Raw genomic sequence first — 12,331 nt, 5'->3', positions numbered from 1 at the left:
CTAGCAGCCTCAAGCTTAGAGCTCTAGGGGTGATAGCGGAGGAGGAGAACTGTTGTTCTGCTCTCCTCGAGACCCACACTGAACAGTTCTATGCCCGGATGTGTGGAGAGTTCTCTCCCACCCTCGGGACACTGCCGGGTGTGACACTGCCCACCTGGAGTTAGCGTCGGATCCCACGGGTAAGCCCCCCCCCCCCCCCAGTCACAAATCCCAGTGTCACCAGTTATAAATCAGAAGTTGCCAGAACCCCCTCCTCAGGTTTGATTCATTGGCTAGAGTGGCTCACAGAGCTCAGGAGAGCTGTTTACTTACTAGGTTATGGGTGTATTATAAAGGATGTAAGTCAGGAACAGCCAGATGGAAGAGGTGCAGGGGGCAAGGCATGGGGGGGCTGTGTCGCTTCATGCCCTCCCCGGGGGTGCTGTGCTCCCAGCACCCCCAAGGAAGTGCTCAGCATGCCGAAACCCAAAGTTCTCGAAACCCCGTGCTCTTGGGTTTTTATGGAGGCATCATTATATCAGTGCAGGCATGACTGATGAAATCATCTGCCCTTGGGTTCATTCGCCTTCTGCCCCTCTCCCCTCCCTGGAGGTCAGGGGCCAGCGTGTCACATGGTTGGTTCACCTTCCAACCAGCCCTGGCCTTAGGGGCTTTCCAGGAATCACTTTATTAACATAAACCCCAGTGTGGCCGAAGGGGGCTGCTTCTGAGGACCGTGAGACACCTTCGTTGCTCTTAATGCCCAGGGTTTCAGGAGCTCTGTGCCAGAAAGGGTACAAAGGCCAAATATGTATTTATTATAAGTCACGATGTCACAGACAGTGGCCAGCTTGACTTTACTCGTAACATTGTTTTTTTTACTTTACTAATTTTTTTTTTAACCTTCCATAAAGCTTCCTTCGGAGAAGGTTTAAGTAAAAAGGCGAATTAGTTGAAAGAAAGTTTAAGAGCGCACCTGGTTTTTGGGTATAAAAAAGGATAGTGTGACAAAGTGATGAAACCACTGTCCCCCCAAGCCTGAGTTCTGAATCATTCCTGCAACCAGGTCACTTTGTCACATTTACTGTTGCCTGTGTTTTACCCAAACTCCTACCCCAGAGGCCTGCCAGCAGGTTTGAGGGCCTGGCGGGGGGTCCTGTGCTGAGAGCCTCAAGGCCCCGGGCCTGCCCTCAGGGGGCGCCCTGAGTCCCACCCAGAGCCAGTCCCAGGTGCAGGCCCTAGGGCCCCTCGGGGCGGAATTCCCCAGGCTGGGCACTCAGGGTCCCATGGGCTCCTAATTCCCTGTTCCAGCTGTGGTAACCGTTGCCTCTCCCAGAAAAGTTTTACGGTCTTCAAATGTCACAGCCGATACTCAGAACACAGTCCTCGTACCACAGACAGGACAGTCGTTTTCCGTTTTCGAAAGCTCAGCAAATACCTCCCCAGGCCCCGCTCTGTCCCAGGTAGCCACGAACAAAATAGAGGAAGTCCCCGCGTTCATCAAGCTCACAGTCTGTCGCTGGGCGGGGCCTGGGCGAGACCCTCCCTTCGCGAACCTGCCTCAGTTTTCCCATCTGCTGAATGGAGGCAATGACCCCATCCCCCGGGGCTCGTGTGGGCATTAGGTGAGGCGACGGTGATGTCACCTAGCGTGTTCCTGGCGCTGGTGGCTGTAGCATGTGTCAGAGTGTATTTTGTGTCGGGCCCTGTGCTGGGCACTGCAAGAAGACAAAGGTGGCGTTTACGTGAAAGAAAATGCGCAGTCAGGACATCGAGGGGTACTTTGTACAAATGCTCTAGGAAATGCGCTCGTGTGCATTGTCAGGGAGACACAGGCTCCGGGAACTCTAAGATAGAGGGACCGGAAGGTGTGCCGAGGGGGGTTGGTGTTGAGCAGGTTCTAGACGGTGCTGTCATGCCCCAAGGCTGGAGGGCTTTGCCCGCAGAGGGCCAGAGGCAGGATGGAAGGGCCGACTGGCCGGCCGGACTCCAGCCTCGTGCTGCGGCTGGCCCACGTGCCTTCCTAGTGTGGAAACTTTTGCGGGGAGAAAAGTGTGGTACACAAGGTAAGGGACCCGTGACCAGGTCCCCGTTTTCAGTGGCCCCGAGTTTGCTCGTCTGGAAAGCGGAGGTGTCCCCCGCACACCTGTGCCCCGAGTGCATGGGCCCTCCACGGGGGACCCCTTCCCAGTGCCGTGGGTCTAGACCCCAGAGTTGGGTGACGAAGGTTCGAGTCCTGCCTCTGCCGTGAGTAGTCATGCGACGTTCCCTGTGACTTAATCTTTCCAAGTCCACGCCCTTGGCTCTTAATGGAGGTCATAACCATCCTTATGTCCTGCTCTGTAGAACTGAAACACTCTAATCGTAATCATCGGTGAGCGCTCTGCCCAGGTCCAGGTGCACATGGCCGTGGCCCCGCCCCCGAATGACGTGTAGTATCTTTATCCTTGCTATTAGTATCCTGTCCGGTCTCACCAGAGCCCTTCAAGGAAGGCTTTATCACCCCACTTTGCGGATGAGCATACTGAGACGCCAGTGACCGAGGACCCAGGTCACCTAACTTACAGGGAGCAGAGCCCGTCGTCCAGCCAGACCTGCGGACTCCACAAGCCACGCTTCCCCTTCGCCGCGATGCCCTCGGCCTCCTAAGATGCTGCCAGTGCCCTATTCCACACCTGAGAAAGCAGACTCCGAGAGGTCACTCAGCTGGCGCCCCGGGGCCACAAGCCTGGCCCTCCTGCCGCAAACCCTGCACCTCTGTCCCTGCCACTTCGGTCCCCAGCCAGTGCAGGTGGTCTCTGCCGCAGCACAGAGCCTCCGCGGCCACCAGCTCAGTGCGGAGTCACAAGGCTTAGCGTGGGGACTGTGCATGGCCCCGGGCTGCATGGCTAGCATGGTGAGGCAGGACGGAAGGACCGGCTGGCCCACATGCCTTCCTGGTGTGGAAAGTATTTTGGGGGAGCCCGGAGGGTGCGGACAAGGCAGTCAGAGCCTGATCAGCAGGGCCGCACGTGGGCTGGATGGGGGATGGACAGGGATGGATGGAGGGCCGTCGGGAGGAGGGTGGAGGGGGCCCTCCAGGAAGTGGACCCGAGAGAGATGGTGAGGCCAGAGAAGGGAGTCCTGGGGCTAGCCCAGGGAAGGCACAGTCGATGGGACACGGGGGCCTGGGCGGGAAGAGCCGGGAGGGCCAGCGGGAGTCTGCGCAAGGCAGGCTTGGGAACTGGGGAGACTGGGGATGCCTCTGGGAGTAGCTAGGTGCGGCAAGGGAGCCGAGCAAAACCCAAAGTTAAGAGATTTGGACCCTTTGCAAGCATCGGGGGATAGGGTGACTAGAGAAGAGAGAGGCCAGGCTGCTAGAAGGAAGACCATGGCTTTTTTTTTTTTTTAATTCTTTTGTTTTTTGTGTTAGGGCTGAGAGTGAGCTGTGGTTAGCAGGGTTAGGCCACCCGCCACTCCTTTGTCTGTCTGGTCCCCGTGGCCAGCAGGGGAGATGAGCAGGAGACCAGGGAGGGTCAGAGGGCAGGTCAGTTCTGGAAGGACTGCTTTGTTTTTGTTCGTCACCTTTCTGCTGAAGTGTATGTAATGCACAGACATCAAAGTACGCATGGCTTGATGGACCTGTCACCAAAATGGCCCCCACGGTGTCTGTGTCACAGAGCACGCGCTCTGAGGTTATATGTGACATTCTTTGGTCTCATTTAGTTTTGCATTATGTGAATAACCGTAATTTCTTCATTCTGATAATGACAGACATTCCGACAGGTTCCAGTCGGGAGAACAGTTAGAAACAGTGCTCTGCGTGAACGTTCTAGTGGGCGTGTTTGGTTCCTGTACGGACATGTTTCTGTTCCGTGTGTGCCGTGACTCAGAGCTGGCGAGGTGTGGGGAAGGTTTAGATTCAGCTCTGGTGGATCCTCCTGCACGGTTTCCCAACATGTTTGTCCCGGTGTCCAGCCCGCCGCTGGCATGTCCCATCCTCACACTTGCTTTTATCAACCTTTTTATTGTAGCCATTTGAACAGGCGTGTGGCGGCATCCTGTCTTGATTTGCAGTTCTCTGAAGACCCATGACCTTGTCATATGTTTTACTGGCCATTTAGAAACCTTTGGTGAAGGTCTCTTCAAGAATTTGCCCATCACTCCCCCTGGGTTATGGGCCCCGTTGATCTGTCAGGGTTCTTTATATTCTAGATATGAGGCCTTTGTTAGATAAACATACTGTAAATATCGTCTCCCTTCCATAACTTGCCTCCTTACCCTCTTACTCATGTCTTCTGATGGTCAGAAGTGCTTGACTTACACTTAGACCAATTCCTCAACCTTTCGGTTGACCTTAGACCTTTACGGTTGATATTTTTTGTCCAGGTTAAGAATTCTTAACTTATCTCAAGGTCATAAAGATGTTCTTTTTTTTTTTTTTTTAAAGATTTTATTTATTTATTTGACAGAGAGAGACACAGCGAGAGAGGGCACACAAACAGGGGGAGTGGGAAAGGGAGAAGCAGGCTTCCCACGGAGCAGGGAGCCCGATGTGGGGCTCGATCCCAGGACCCTGGGACCATGACCTGAGCCGAAGGCAGACACTTAACGACTGAGCCACCCAGGCGCCCCATAAAGATGTTCTTTTTATGTTTTCTTCTAAAAGCTTCCTTGAGGGGCATCTGGGTGGCTCAGTCAGGTTAAGCATCCGACTCTTCTTTTCGGCTCAGGTCATGATCTCCGGGTTGTGAGATCAAGCCCTGAGTCGGGCTGCACGCTCAGTGGGGGGTCTACTTCTCCCTCTCCCTCTGCCCCTCCCCCTGCTCATGCTCTCTTTCTCTGTAAAATAAATCTTTTTTATTTCTTTTATTTTTTAATTTGTTTTAAAGATTTTATCTATTTGAGAGAAAGCACAAGCAGGGGAAGGGCAGAGGGAGAAGCAGACTCCTCCCTGAGCAGGGAGCCAGATGTGGGACTCGATCCCAGGCTCCCGGGATCATGACCCGAGCCACAGGCAGATGCTTAACCGACTGAGCCACCCAGGCATCCCTTTGGTGTAGCTTTAAACTTAGACCTCCGTCCAGCTGACATTGACTTGGCATTGGCCGGTTGTGTGTGGCGCTTCAAGGTTCATTTTGTCCCCCGTGGCCATCCATCCACTGGACCCAGCACCAGGTATTGAAAAAGGCCCTTGTCTTCCCACTGCCCTTCAGCATCACTGTTGATATAAATCAGATAACCGTGATTGACCTGTGAAATGCGGGTTAGTTTCTAGACTGTTCTGTCCCTTTGATCTGCTTTTTTGTCCCTTCGTCAATACCGCACTATTCTATTTTCTGTGCTTTCGTAGTCACTCTTGACTTTATATCTGGTAGGCCACGTCCTCCAGCTTTGTTTTTTTAGGATTCGCTTGGCTTCTTTGGGCCCTTGACATTTCCGTGTAACTTTTAGAACCAGCTTGTCAATGTCCACCAAAACCAAAGAGGGAATAAAACCAGCCCTGCTGGGGTTTTAGTTGGGATTGGATCACATCTGTAAATTAATTGGCACCTTACAATATGGAGTCTTCTGGTCCACAAACACGGTTGTATGCCCTGGGGAGGCCTTTTGAACTGTTTGTAATAGCAGTTAAAGGCTTGTTGAAGAGAGCAGCGCATTCTCTTAATGATGCTGGTAGTAACTCCAAAAGTGGCTGTTTCCTATCCACTCCCACTTAGTCCTCAGCCTCCACCCAGCTTGTGCCCCTGGACAGAACGTTCCAGGGTGGCTCCTGGTCAAAGACCACCAGGGTATGATGGTTCCCACAGGAGTCTGAAGCTCCAGGGGCCCCGCTGCCCCCACTTTGCTCACGCATGGAGCACAACACTCTGCGTGGAGCACCTGTCTTGTTGGATGGGCATTTGTATTTCTGCCTCCCCTCGGGCACCACCCCTGTGTGGGACCCTCGCGTGGGACATTCGGAGAACGGCTGTTATTAGTCAGCACTAAGCCTATTCCCGCGGCTGTCTCTGGAGCGGACTGGCCCACAGGCTGGCCTTGGCTTACACGGGGGTTTTAGATCTTTAAATTAGAACATTGTTTTAAATTAGAACATTTAGGGGCGCCTGACTGGCTCAGTCAGTTAAGCATCCGACTCTTGATTCCTGCTCGGGTCATGATCTCAGGATCATGAGATCGAGCCCTGCATCAGGCTCTGCACTGGTCATGGAGCCTGCTTAGGATTCTCTCTCTCCCTCTCCCTCTGCCCCTCCCCACCCCCCAAAAAATAAATTAGAACATTGCAAAGGCTGGTACATAAAACCCAGACTTATAGCTTCTCTTGAAGAAAAAAAAGAGAAATCAGAGGCTCTGGGCCCCCGCTGAGGCCTGGCAGCAGTGTGCAGCTGAACAGGGCCACCCTTGTAGGGGGGCCCGCACCCCGCCGCAGCCCGGGCTACTGGGCTCTTCTTCGGCTCTGTTGGAGGTGAGGAGCGCCGTGGTGCCCCCACACACACCTCGGCTTCACGTCTGGCGCCTGAGAGTGCTTTAAAGAGAAACAGAGCTTTTTACTGTGGAACATTTCAAACAAACCCCGAAACACAGAGCACAAAGAGTGAACTCAAGCACCAGCCCCAATCACCCAGCGTAAACAGCCCTCCACCTGTACGGAGTCATGTTTCCTCTCCGCCCCGCTGCTCCTGGCTTATCTGAGAGCCATCATATTTCAGAAGTAGTCATGCCATCCATGTGAAGTCTGAATAAAGGAATCATGATTTCGTAGCAAATTTGGAGATCTTTCACATGGAATTGTATGAAATGTGAAAATAGTCCAGCCTTCTAAAATTCAAGGGCCTCCTTTCTGAACGCAGCTCAGGGCTGTCCAGCCGCAAGCTTCCAGATCCTCAGACACTGAGTAGCATTTGTTCACAGTTCCTGATTAACTGATAGATTTTTTTTTAACACTTTTTTTTAAAAATTCAGGATGTAAGCAAGACGGCAGTTGATAAATAAATCTTGTAAGACTCTCTCTTGGGGGGTCAGATATGTCGGGTATAATTTCAATGCAGCAAAACCCGCCTTTTTAAAGTATGCAGTTCGGGGCGCCTGGGTGGCTCAGTCAGTTAAGCATCCGACTCTTGATCTCAGCTCCCGGCTTGATCTCAGGGTCGTGAGTTCAAACCCCATGTTGGGCTCCACGCGGGGTATGGAGCCTACTTAAAAAAAAAAAAAAAAAAAAGTGCCGTTTGATGAGTTCTGCCAGAGATATGTGGTTGTATAACCAGTGTTATAGTCAAGACGTACAACATTCCCCGTGTCCCTGTGCAGTGAACACCCACCCACCCACCCACCCCCCCGAGTGACCACGATCTTATTTCTGTCCCTGTAGTTTTGCCTTTTCCCAAATGTCATGCGAATGGAATGACACAGCTACAGCCGTTGGTGCCTGGCTTCTCCTCCTCAACGTGACAGGAAGTCTCTCGCTGGATGGGCTGCCCCTCCATCCCGGGTGTCTCCCTGCAGCGTTTTTGTTCCAGAAACCAGATCGTCTGTTTCACAGTTTCCCACAGTCTGGATTTTGCTGATGGCATCCCACTGGGGCTTGCTTCTGAAAAGCCACAGAGGAGCTCATTTTCCTGCGTGACCTTCATCTGGGGGCTTGCTCTCCACCGAAGGGCCGGGAAAGCCACGCGTCAAGGCTGCCAGCCTCATGCCCATCCGTCTGCATCTTTGGAGCGCCGGCAGATGGAAAGAGGGCCAGAGTTCTTCCATGTCCAGTCCAGGGTCACTCTCTGTATAGAGAGGTGCTGGGCTCTGCCCAGCGTGAAAACAGGCTCACACGAGCTGGACAAAGGGGCAGGCACGGGGGAGAGGCCTCTGTGGACATGGAGGGTGAGCAGTGCCCGAAGCCTCCCACCGTCAGGGGAAGTGGTGGGAGAAGGGGCTCGGGGTATTCACGCCACCCCCTCGAGCGCAGGGCTGGGTTGTCCACCGCCGCCTGACCGTGAGGGACTTCACTGCCTCTCCTTCCTCCCTGTCCTCTGCTGAGATCGGAGTGGTTTTGCCGTTTGATCTAGTGCCTGCAGCTCTGAAGGTGGCCTGTCTGCCGAGCTGGGCGTCCGTGGACCCCTGGACCTTGCTGGGCCTCACCCAGGGCTCGCTGCTGCTCACTCCATCTCCGTGCCAGGCAGTGTCCTTGGGGGCTCCGTGCATTGGGGAGCGATGAGTGTTTCCAGAGGCAGTGGGAATGCAGAAGAGGGTCACCCCTCCCCTGTGCCAGGATTGAGGTGCCCCCAAACTGAGTTTGGGGAGCTAAGTGGAAAGCGGGCCCACAGCACAGACGCAGCTGGGCACACAGAGCAGAAGCATGTGCAGAAGTTCAGGGCGAGGACCGGCCGGGCAGCTCTGGGAGAGGCGTCACCACGGGAGGTCACCAAGGGAGTCCGTTGTCAGGAAGGGAGTCGAGGGTCACCGAGGGAACTGGGGGTCACCGCCCAGGGGTCTGCAGGGCTGGAAGGGCGAAGCCAGCACACTGCCCCGTGCTGTTGGGCAGGCAGGCCGCCTGGGCCACGCACGGCAGGTGTAGAGTCCTGGTCCGCATGCTGGGGAATATGGGAGGGTGTCCCTGAGGGAAACCATAGCCCCTGAGCGTCAGAGCACCCCACATGTTGAGGGCCGAGGAGCCCTGGAGATCGGTGGGAAGGGCCATGAGGTGCTCTCTGAGCGTGTCCGGGGACTCCGGGGAGCTGGGCTCAGCCTGCTCTGCTCGTGGGGCGGTCGTGACCTGCCACGGCTCTGGGCTTTCGTGGCCTGGAGTTGGCTTCCTGCCCCCCTCCCCCCACCACACCCCAATCCTCCCTGTCCTTGGCTGTGAAATGGGGGTAGAGAGGATTAAATGAAGTACAATAGAGAGCTCCTTGAATACTAGCTGGCATACAGTAGGCACTCAATAAGTCGGAGTTCCCGTTCCGTGTTTCGACTTTGACCCATGGCCTCCCACCTGCCAGAGGCCCCGTCCCCACTGGGTGCACCACTGCTGGTCCGTTCTCGTTCCCGCAGGCGAGAGGGCCGCTGGGTCGTATGTAAGCTCCAGCACATCACGTTGTTTTCACCAAAGGCAGCTCTTGCAAACCGTTCACTTTCAGCCACGGGGCCCGGGGAGCTGCCCTGCCTGCAGTAGAGAAATCCGGGCCCCCGTCCTGGTGCGCGTGCCAGCCAGCCTGCCCCCGGCTCTGCCCGGTGCGTAGCAGCTCAGCACCGCCCCCTCTCTGGTCGCGGGCACCTTGCCCCCGGGGAGCGGAGACCCTGCCTCCACACCGGGCTCTGGAAGGCAGCCGTTCCCCAGCAGCTGCCGCCTGGCTCGCCAAGGGCAGGGAAAGTCTCAGGAGATGTCCGCCCTGTAGAGAATTGCACTAGAGTTGGGAGTAGAGGCGAAATGAATCCATCCGGACGGCTGGGTTCATCTCTTTCCAAGTGACTCAGTGCTTTCGTCCCCCCTCCCTCTCGTCCTCCCCACATGGCGGCCTGCAGATGATGTCTGAGGCCCGAACCGGAGAGACTCCTGCTCCCAGTTGAGGAGTGGAAAGCCCTAACTGGACCCGCATGGTCTCTGGGCTCCGAGCCTGGGCCCTCTGCGGCCTCCTCCGCTGGCTCTTTGTACTCGGGTGCCGCGGAAGGGCTGCCCCTTGGCGGGCAACGTCTCAGCAGCGAATGTGGGGCCCACCGTGCAGGGCGCCTGCCCCCCGCGCAGTGGGAGGGCACGATGTGGTCTCTCTGCACACAGGCTGCTGCCAGGTGACACGGGCCCGGGGGCTGGGGCTCTGTTGCCCACAGCTCTTTTGTGGCAGGGAAGACGGGAACCAGAGCTAATTTAATAGGGTCCTGAGGCGCCCTGGCAGCGGGATGGATGCGGCTTCCTTTGTGGAGAGTCAGCCCTGCCATAGCAACCTGCCTTCTAGTGTCTAGAAGAGCTGTATTCAGCCTCATGACTCTCCCCCCCCTTTTTTTTTTCAATTGGGAAAGGGGGAGGAAGTAGGGAGAAAGGGCTCCGATATAAGCAGTTACCAAGGAGACCCGAGTCGGGGTTGGAAAGGTTTTCTCCTTCCCTCAGTCCATACAGGCGGAGGAGGGGCGGGCGCCCAAACGCAGAGGATCGCGGGAGGTCCCGGGCTGGAGTGGCGAGTCCTCCCTGCGCCCGTGCGGACGGGTGCAGGCCGGGGCCGGCAGAGGCTCCGGCAGGGCTGGGGTGTCCAGGGCACGCCGAGCTCACGGCCCGCCCCGCCGGCACTGCGGAGGGATGGACAGAGCCCGAGTTCCTGGCCACTGGCTCCCTGCCCGTTTCCGGGAGACGGCCGGAACCTGCCTTCTCCCTTAAGTCCTGGGGTCGGGAGAGAAGCCATGGGGTGCACGTACTCCTCTCCGCGGGACGAGCCCACCCTGAGAAGGTCAGTTCCAGACGTGTCCCTGTGGCAGCCCGCGCCGATGCGCCTCTGAAGGGGGCCCCCGCCTGGGCAGGCTCGCCCTGGAGGCATGACGAGGGTGCCCTGTGGAGTTGACCAGCAGTCAGGCGGTTCCCCGGGGGGCCCACCGGGTGCATGGGACCACTGGTCTCTTGCTTGGGTCCCGGTTTGCAGGCTGCAATCCCTGCCTCCGAAGGAAGGCCCCAGTGGCTGGCTCCCCGACCTGGGAAAGAGCGGGCTCCAGGCACACAGCCCGGTGTGGAGCTGTCGGCGGGGTCGGCCCGGTTGAGGGCACTCAGGTGTGGACTCACGCGGACAGAGCAGGTGAGTTCTGCCGCCCCGAGCCTGGCAGCCGGGCTTCGTGGCAGGGGGTGGTGGGGGGCAGGTTCTCCTGCTCCTCGAGGCTGCGTGTAACCGGTGGGAACATCAGCAAACTGCACCGGGTCGTGTCAGGGCGGTGACTAGAGGCACCGGGTCCTCCTGAGTCTCCTCGGCTCTCCCTTTCTCCCCATGCAGCACAGTCCTCCCTGGATCTCTGGAAGCCATCCCCGGAGCCCAGGGGAGAGGGTGGGAGTGTTCCTGCTTTCCCAGGGCTGAAGCTACTGAAGGGGCCCTTGCTGGCCTCCAGAGGTGCTCACGCTTCTAGAGAGAACTTCCCCTCCGAGCAGGAGGGCTAGCCCATCTTGCCCGCCCTCGAACGTTCCCAGCCAGGCCTGCCTGGCGAGCCCCCCACCTCCCTGCCCCCCACTTCCCGAGCTGCCAGCCTGGAATTCCCGCCCCATGCATGTGTCAGAGCCACGCACCCCTGGGCGGCCAGAGCTGAGCTCCGCCCGCCCGCCCGCCCTCCCCACCCCCGGCTGCATGGGCCTCATCCAAGAGCCCGTCGGCTGCCCGGTTTCTGTGGCTTTCCCTTGGGAACCGTTTTCTGTCTCAGAAGAAAGCCCAGTTCTTCCGCGAGGTCTTTGCTGGTGTCTTCAGACGCCCTGTGGGTGGACTGTGTGGTCCACCCTTTTGGTCTTAGTACGTAACACCCAGTGCCACCGGGCATCTTTCAAGTCCCAGAGTGACCCAAACGGCTTTCTTCCAGGGAACACCCTCTTTATCCCTGAGAGTTAACCAGGCTCCGGATGCTCTACAAGGAACAGGGAGGGGAGGGCGCAGAAGCCAAGACACAGTGTTTTCAGTAAGAGGAATCTGAGGCCTTGCGAGGCCACCACTCGTCCGTCACAGGCCCATTTGGTGGCAGATCCAGGATTCAAACTCGAGCCTCCCCCACTTCGGGGGGTGGGCCTCCCATCCTCCATGATTGTCCGCGGAGGCTGGTGCCGGCACTCGCAGGGTGGTTGGGGCACCCCTCCTGCCTTCCGTGAGCAAGTCTCAAATCCCCCTTCCTCAGATGCAGCTTCTACGAAAACTTAGTCCTTGAGAAGAGGCAGGAGTTGGCTTTTCTGCTGCTGTCAGACCCTGACGTCAGGTGGGTCAGGAGCCCTCCAACAGCCTTCTCCGGCCCGACCGGCCCAGAGGCCACGCTCAGTGCCGGGCGTGGGGCTGAGCGCAGAGGCCCAAGCAGCTCCCCCCGAGCCTCAGATCCAGCAGTGAGTCGGGAGCATGGAGTTGAGGGCCCGGACGGAGGCCTGTGCCACACGAGCAGCAGGGAGAGGTTCTGAAGAGGAACTTGTACGTTGTGTCTTAAGGGATACGTAGGAGCTCTGGGACAGAGAGGAAGGGCATCGTGAGGAGAGGCTCCGGGGCAGCCGTGAGCGGGAGGTCGGCGTGGCCCAGGGCGTCTGGAAGGTGCGAGACGCGCTCCGCACCACAGACCTCTGTGCTCCTCGGAGTAGCGTCTGTGATACGGTCCCTGCTCGGGGCTTTGCTTTTCTAGTTGTCCTCGTTGGACGGAGCCTTCCAGATCTGTCTCCACGCACGTTTCTAAA

General features: G+C 57.2%; 1 protein-coding gene across 6 annotated transcripts in view; it reads left to right on the top strand.

Moving 5' to 3' along the window:
- Positions 1–12,331, top strand: part of LOC116648646 (NADPH--cytochrome P450 reductase) — a 60,592-nt gene that overhangs the window by 34,734 nt on the left and 13,527 nt on the right. The window contains exons 1-2 of one of the 6 annotated variants that reach the window (XM_032430758.1): positions 10,003–10,382; positions 10,572–10,721. The exons of 4 other annotated variants lie outside the window; for them this stretch is intronic. The gene's annotated coding sequence lies outside the window, so the exon portion shown is untranslated. Of the gene's footprint in view, positions 1–10,002; positions 10,383–10,571; positions 10,722–11,248; positions 11,872–12,331 lie in introns of those variants that run through there. One more of the 6 variants, XM_032430759.1, reaches the window with a different exon arrangement.

The sequence above is a fragment of the Phoca vitulina genome, unplaced genomic scaffold (genome assembly GCF_004348235.1).
Source record: "Phoca vitulina isolate PV1807 unplaced genomic scaffold, GSC_HSeal_1.0 scaffold45, whole genome shotgun sequence".
In the NCBI taxonomy this organism is placed as follows: Eukaryota; Metazoa; Chordata; class Mammalia; order Carnivora; family Phocidae; genus Phoca; species Phoca vitulina.
This window is presented reverse-complemented; position numbering and strand designations above follow the sequence as displayed.